Raw genomic sequence first — 8,436 nt, forward strand, 5'->3', positions numbered from 1 at the left:
GTCAAATATCCAAACTACAGTACCCTGTTTGACATATGAGAAAACAAAATCACAAATGCTAGTGATTTTGATCAGACAAAAACAAGAACCCCCTATATCCTGTTAAGGGGCCACTAAAATGGAATAAGTTTCCAAGAAGGCAACTTGACCAAAATATATTTTAAAACTTCATACTCATACTCTTTGATCCATTTTCTAAGACTCTATCCTTAGAAAAAGCAATCTGAAATATGTGCAAAGATTTCTGAATAAAGACTCTCCTTGCAATTTTAAAAATAACATTAAGAAATTGGAAATTATGTAGAAAACAACCTACACATAGTATGACCAACAATTGGTCAATAGTTAAATTATGATACAACCATGTAGCAAAAAACTATAAAGCCATTGAAATATTATTGATGAAAAAGAAAAAAAAGAAAAGAAATATTATTGATGGAGATGCCTTATATGTAATTACTTATAATTTAATATCTAGTATACTTTTAAAAAGCAGAATATGATTTATATAATTATACATGTCATATGTATGATATATGTATATGTAAAGGGAACTAGATCATATCATTTTAACTATGGAAAAATGCCAAAGGAAAAAAACTAGAAGAAAATATGCTCAAATGATAACTGATTATTACTAGGAGATGGGATTATAGACTTCCTTCTTTGTACTTTTCTATATTTTCTAAATATTGCACAATGAGTATATATTTTCCCATATTGTTTGTGTTTGCTAATGCTTTTTAATTTTTTAGTAATATACAGTATAATTCCTTCTTTTTGGTGTACAGTACTATGACGAAAACATGGACTCCTTTAAGCATCATTAAGCATCATCAGAGTCAGGGTACAGGATAGCTGAACACTCATTTGGTAAGACCATCCACCCTCACTTAACCCCTACAAACCAACCATTCCATTCATTATAGTTTTTACTTTTTCCTAATGTCTTAGAAATGGAACTGCTCAGTAAATACCTTCTGAGTCTGACATGTTTCCTGTAGCATAATGCATTTCAAATGTATTCACATTGTCATATGCATCAAAAATTCATATCTTTTTATCAATTTTAATGCTGTAATGAAATAAATACCACATAGTATTCGTTACTCTTCTTATTCTTCTGCTTCTTTTTTAGATTATACTGCAAAGCCACAGAGAATAACCAGGCAACGTGATATTTCTCTTTAAACTCTGAGTTAGTTTCCCCAAGGCACTGAGGAGAAAATGCTCACCCCATACCTTGAGGACAAACCACATCTGTGGAGTGGAATTTTCCTTCTCATTTCTGCACCGTGTGTCAAGGTCTAACAATCCCATTTCATAGCCTGAGGCTTGCTCTTCCTTTGCAAGCAAAGCTTATCCTGGTGGCTAAAGAGATTAAAAACTACAGTTGAAATAAAATAGGATGAAGAGTAGAAAGGTGCAAATTTGAGAGTCCATGAGGCCAAACCCTCCAGTCTAGGTCCTGCACCAAAGTCTTCCCCAATGGGGGACCCAAAAAAGGAAAGGCAGGGGGAGAGAAAGGAGCCATGGGGGAGGGAGGTGAAAGTAAAATGGGGAAGGTAAGAGCCTGTGAGATCCTGAGGAGCTGAGCAGGCCAGAGGACACTTTCAGAACAGAGATTCCTCCAGCTGTATCTCGAAGATCTGTGTTGCTAGACCAGAACTTCTCCCATCTCCAGAAAATTCCCTCAAACCTCCCAATCTTCTGTATATGTGATTTTTGAGATACTCGGGAAAAGAGTTGAGTTTCACAGTAGAACCAAAGTACAAAAGAAAGGGAGAAACTGCAAAAGACAGAGCCCAGAGCCAAGAGCGTAATTAGATAAGCGTATCATTAAAGGTTTTCGAACATAGAAAGCTATGTGTTTTTTGATTCCTAGTATAGATTAGAGGCAGACACAGAGAGGCAGGAGGTTTGCACAATGTCTAGACAAGAGGAAATGCTGTCCTAAAGTAAGTTGGAAGCAGGTGGCAAGAGAACGGACACAAGGAAAGAAATTTCAGAAGTACTTCAGAAATTGAATCAACAGGACCCAGAGCCAATGGAAATATGGGATGGGGCAAAGAGGCATGACTTTACTGTCAAGTGATGTGGATAGAGTGTAAACCTCTGCTGGAGGCAGAACTAATTCAGGGATCCAGGTGGCAGAGTGAATATGGAAGCTCAGTGCAGCCACCCTGTCATGTAGCCAGGATAGGAGCAGGGGAATGTCCTCCCCTAACCCATAGCCCTGCTCTGAGCATTGCTCAACCCTTCCTTATCTCAAGACACCCTTCAGAAGCTGCTTGCCCAGGAAATGTCTGAAAAGAACAGGCAAGTACAGAGCCAGACCACTCAAGCAGAAGTTCCACTAACTACTGAGCAGGACCCTCCATGAAAACAAGAGGCTACAGCAGAGGTGGAGACCAGGCTATGCCGGAGATCTCCCAACAGGCCATATGAAGAGCTGCCCTCTGGTCTCAAATCTAACCCTCATTACTGCTGAAACCTTTAGAAATGAACCTCCAGAGAAATAGGAGGGACTCTAATAACCACCCAGGTCAACCTCCTCCTAACGAATGGCAGGCTTCACCCTGAGAGAAGCCCTGTGACCCTCACACCATCTTCAGTGGCAGAGGGACCTGGAATATAACAAATAAATACAACACCTGTATGGTCACAGTTTGTACAGTGTTTTTACCCACATTATCTTCCTTATCTTTCCAAGTAGCCTTTGAGCTGGGAAGTATTGTTAAAATTCCTATTTTCAACCTGAGGCTGAATGACTTCTCCAGGGAAAGATTCAAATGCAAAAGTCCCAGCCCACTATCCTTTCCCTATAGCACAATTTCATGCACATGCTGGCTATCAACCCAATCATTTTAGCATTCAGTATATTTCAAATTCTGTTTTAGTGTACGTTTTCTTCTTTCACCCTCCCATCAGTAATATGATATATTCAGCCTTCCCTGGTAGGACTCTACTGACTTTTTGTCTTAAAAATTCAGTAGATATATTTGACACCTGAAACATTTTTTAATACTGAATTCTCCATACTGGGCTTCCCATCTAAATCTTTTTTTTTTTTTTTTTAAGACAGAGTCTCACTTTGTCTCCCCAGTAGAGTGCTCTGGTGTCATAGCTGACAGCAACCTCAAACTCTTAGGCTAAAGTGATTCTCTTGCCTCAGCCTCCCAAGTAGCTGGGACTACAGGCACCCACCACAATGCCCAGGTATGTTTTAGAGATAGGGTCTTGTTCTTGCTTTAGAGATGGTTGGTCTCCAACTCATGAGCCCAAGAAATCCACCCGCCTCAGCCTCCCAGAGTGCTAGGATCATAAGTATGATCCTAAATCATCTTTACAAAGTACATCCCTATTGTATTATCCAAGATATGCATCATTACCACGCCAAAAACAATGACTAGGGCACTCGAAAAACAACAGTGGCCCACTAATTCAAGCAATATTTAACATATAAGTACCAAGAAAGAAACTTTAACAAATGTGTAGAAAACTGAGGCAAGGAACTCCTGTCTTTAACAACAAAAATTGATTTGCATTTATGGGAGGGTCTCTGCCCACTGTGGTAGCTCATGCCTATAATCCAGATGCCCTGGGAAGCTGAGGCAGGATGATGGTTTGAGCTCAGCAGGTAGAGACTAGCCTGAGCAAGAGCAAGATCTATCCCTACTAAAAATAGAAAAAAATAGCAGGAGATAGTGGCAGATGCCTGGAGTTACAGCTTCTAGGGAAGCTGAGGCAGGAGGATCACCTGAACTCAGGAGTTTGAGGTTGCTGTGAGCTATGATGACCGCCACAGCACTCAATCTAGGGCAACAGAGTGAGACTCTGTCTCAAAAAGAGAGAGAGAGAAAGAAAAATTGGCTGGACATTGTGACAGGCACCTATAGTCCCAGCTACTTGGGAGGCTGAGGCAGGAAGATTGCTTGAACCCAGGAATTTGACCTTGCTGTAAGCTAAGATGACGCCACAACACTCTAGCCTGGAAAAACAGAGTAAGACTCTTTCTCAAAAAAAAAAAAATTATGGGAGGGTCTCAAATACTACATAGAAGCCACCAACAGGTTAAAAAGTATTCCAACAATTCCAGCCCCCCATATTGAACGTTTTGAACTCGAAATCTTTACGGGGCGGGGGAGGGCAGGGAATGGATGGAGAAAGAAAATGTTAAGAAAATTAATCTGTGACTGTCTCAAAGGTCTGTCTTCGGTTAATATACAGGGCCTGTCCTTCCATCACAACCCTTATTTCAGGAACAGGGAATGCATGTTTTGCTCCCCTTTTCAACTCAGGGAAGGGGATGAAAATTGCTCAGTCTTGGTATTCCAGAGGTTTCCCGGAGGGGTTCGCCAGCGGTGCGCTGACCCCTCCCGCAGTACAGTAACAATCCAGACTGCGCAGCAACCCCAACGCAACCTGCATCTCCCTACGCTTACTTACGAATAAGCCTTCCGTGGCTTAGCAGTTTTCAGCTGGAAAGTAAAAGCTTTCGTTCCTCACGTGTCCCCTCTCATTACCCTACAAACCACAGCATAATTCTCCACCCACGCCCACCCCGACCAGAAACGGGTAACGGATGGTAACAGCCCAGTAGCTCTTACTTAGGGCGCAACAGACTTTGCCACCACCTGGTAAAGGCACCTGCCTCGCGGCCTCCCGCGGCGCCGCTCCAGGCGTGGGGGACCCTAGGGCCGCCTGTTACCGGCCGCCACTCGCAGCACGTGAGGGTAGGGGTGACAAGAGGCCCACCGACCGTCCCTCTACCCTCCATTAATTAAACGCAAAGGTGAGGGGGAAGCTTCATTTACCGACATGAGTGATCACTGTGGCCAGTCGCCGGGTGAGCTCCTGGTGGGCCATTTCTTCTTTTAACCAAAATAGCATTTCATTGAAAAAAACCGCTCAGTAGAAACAACGCCAAAGAAAATCGTTTCTACTGCTGCCATGGATGATTTTGCAAAAGCAACTCCTCCCGAGGATGCTCTGCCCTCGCCTTCTTCCTCGCTCTTTTCCGGCGCAAAACGAGTCACTCCCAGCTACGGCCACCTCTCCCGGGCCGCGCCAGCCACGCCTTGCAGCAGCTTATTTTAAGATTAAGTCTAGTGCTGGCGGCTTCCCGGTGACAGCTGGCATTTGGAGACAGGGAAGAGGCAATTCTGCAGACCATGGAGTCGCTCCATCTAGTGGTCCCGGCCGGCAGGTCTCCGGCAGGTCTCGGCGCCGCGGGCAGAGACGCGGGGAGGCGGGCGGCTCCGCGCACCGGCAGCTGCGCGCCCAGGGGCAGGGACAGCGGGCATGGCCAGCCGCGCCCACCCTCCCCGGAGAGGCGCGCACGCGCCCGGCGCTCCCGGCTCTTGGCGGTGGGGAGACGCCGCGCCTCCACCTAAGGCGAGCTCGGCTTCCAGCTCCAGCCGCGCGAGGGGCCCTCACGGCCCTCACAGACGTACTTGAGACCGCGCGTGAGGAAGGACAGCGACGCGGGCGCTACTGCCCGCGCCAGGATCTCATTGCCAGTCCAGCGTCTGCCCGGTCTCCGCCCCTCCGCCTTCCCCGCCTGGGCTGAGCAGGAGAGGCGCGGCCACCCTGCTGGGATGCGGGCAGAACGGCTGAAGGAGGCCCAGCTGCCCCGGGTCTCCTGCCTCGGGGTGGGGACGGCTGTGGATGAGGGCTGGGGCGGCCGGAGTGTGTTTGCCCCCGTTAGGGTTGTCGCCTCAGCGCACACCTGCACCGGGAGCCGGGAGCTCAGGCTGCGAAGCGACAGGGCGTGGTGAAGCGACAGAGCTGAGCACGCGTATGTGCACCGGGTTTCCGCCCGGTGGCCCTTTGCCTTTGTGCAGCTGCTCCCCGCGCCACCGCTCCGTGGGTCACCAATCAGACGCCGCGCCAGTGTTCGTTTCTGGAGAGGCTGAGGCACAAGCCCCCAGGCCAGGCCTCCTCCCGCATCAGCCCCATTATTCCATGGAAGTTCTTAGGTGGTTCACGGACTTTTTTAGGTGGCTCCAGACACTGCCGGATAGGGAGCAAAAGACTAACCCGCCCATTTAGCAGACCTCAGGGAAAAGCCTGAGCAAATGGGAATTTGGTCAAGTTGTTCCCGCAATCCAGGGGTTGCGCGAGGTGTTCAGTATCTGGGCCCGTGAGAGTCGCGTGGCCACCAATATGTTCTCAGCCACATACCCTCCTCTAGTGTGTGTAAAAAGCCAAACCCCAAACGCCCTGGATCCGATTTCTAGGAATAGCCATTTTTAAGTTCTTTCTGGAACGATTGTGGCTGTGCTTAGGAAATGATATTAATCCACCTTCGACTTGAGTTTGTAGAGAGCTTCCTTCCTCCTGTGAGGTCTGGACACTTCGCACTCTGCACAAGCGGGCAACCATTTTCATAGCAACCACTTGCAAAAGATCCAGAAAAGGCTCAAAGATCCAAAGGAAGGGAAGCCGCTTTAGATTGTGTTTCTGTAGTGGTTTCTGGCTATTTGAGGGTCACAGTATTTCTGAGGAACCAAATAAGATATTTGCTGTTGATAATAGTCAGAATCCTGGTGCCCGTTCGGAGCCCACTGTGAGTTTTAGTCACCAGAAGGCAGCACAGTGCTAAGGACAGAGGTAATATGCAGGCCTGCTGGGCTGGGAGGGTCTAGATTCACTTTGAAGATCCTGAGACCTCAGCTTTCTCTATTAGGCAATGTCCTTATGAGTGAGAAGAGAGGGGGGAAAGAAGAAGGAGAGCAGAGAAGCTTATGAATAAGAGAGGAAAGAAAGGCATAGAAAGGAAATAAATCACACTGAGAGCATTGCGCTCCTTTCCAACGCCTTCTGTACTGTCACAGTCTCCATGGAGATACATTAGCTCGATTTACTGTAAGATGTTCCAGGCAGTGCCTATCCTTAGAGGCTAGTTCTGCCCACATCTCTAACACTTGCTGGCTCTGTGCCTTGACTGCTTCACCTGGGCAATGAGGTGGGGGTGGGGTGGGGGGGGGTCTGTGATCTCCATGTTCCTTTTCCCAGCTCTGAAATCCTATAACTGGAATTAAGTAGAAATGACTGGGTCGTGTTCAATAACCCTTACTTCCTCGTTCTTCCAAGAAAATGGTCATTGCTCATATGAATACTGACATCCTTCTGCCTTCTTGCCTTCCTTTCCCCTCCCCCCTTCTCTGCCTCCTTTTCTCCTTTTTAATTGTGATATCTTTTCTGTCTCCTTGTACTATGGGTTGAATGTGTCCCCCAAAGTTCATGCCTTGGAACTTAATCCCCAATGCAACAGTGTTGAGAGGGAGAACCTGTAAGAGGCAATTAGATCTCCAGGGCTCTGCCTTCGTGAATGGATTAGAGCTGTGATCAGGGGAGTGGGTTCTTGATAAAATGATGAAGTTGGTCCTCTTCTCTCTTTGTCACCCATGTGCTCCCTTCTACCACCTTATAATGCAGCAAGAAGGCCACGGCCAGATGCAGCCCCACGATCTAGAACTTCTCAGCCTCCAGAACCATAAGCCAAATAAATCTCTGTTCATGATAAATTAGCCAGTCTGCGGTATTGTTATAGCAGCACAAAATGCTCTAGGAAAACTTGGCTGGCAAAATCAGAGGAACAAGCTACACTACCCTGACTCCCTCTCCAGTGAATCAATTAATAATCATTCATATCTACTGGTCACCTGTTAGGGTTATGACTGGCAGTATCAGGTACACTGTCACCACCAGAAAACAGGTAGCTGCTCTGTGCCTGACATTTTACAAACATCATTTAGGCATGATAACAACCCTTTAAGGGCTTTAACTTAGAAAGAGAAAACATCCAAGCAATGTCAAGGTGGATTACGTCTCCCTATGGCTGGACTGTCAGTGCAGACTCTGACAAAGGAAAGAAAGTCAAAGGCTCTACTTTGGACAGTAACAGTTGGCACTTGGGCCTCCTCAATTCCAGGTGGTGGTGGAGAATGCCTACGGCCCCCAGTTTAGTCTTTATCAGTGGTTCTCAAATGTGACAAGAATCATCTTGGAATAGAGGTAATTCTTATGAAAATATAGATTCCTAGGCCCCATTCTAGAAATTCAAATTTAGTAGTCTGGGGTAAGACCTGAGAGCTCACGTTTCTAACAGATCCCTAGGAATATTGATGCTGCTGGTTCTAGGACCACACTTTGAACACCACTGGCCTAGATCAGAGATTTTTAAATGCCTTAGATTGCAAACCGCAGTGTGGTTGTGCTATCATAGGAGCATATGGCTCTGAAACACCTTGGAATTTCCTGAATGATAGAGTGATAGGAGTGTCTTTTGTTCTAAGAAGAGTCTTGGCAGACCCCTCAACAGCTTTAGAATGGGGGCTGGTCACCAGAAAGACCACACCTTTAGAAGGTTAGAACAGAGGTCCTCAAACTTTTTAAACAGGGGGTCAGTTCACTGTCCCTCAGACCGTT

Source organism: Otolemur garnettii, unplaced genomic scaffold, assembly GCF_000181295.1.
Source record: "Otolemur garnettii isolate 467f Iridium unplaced genomic scaffold, OtoGar3 scaffold00166, whole genome shotgun sequence".
Lineage (NCBI taxonomy): Eukaryota > Metazoa > Chordata > Mammalia > Primates > Galagidae > Otolemur > Otolemur garnettii.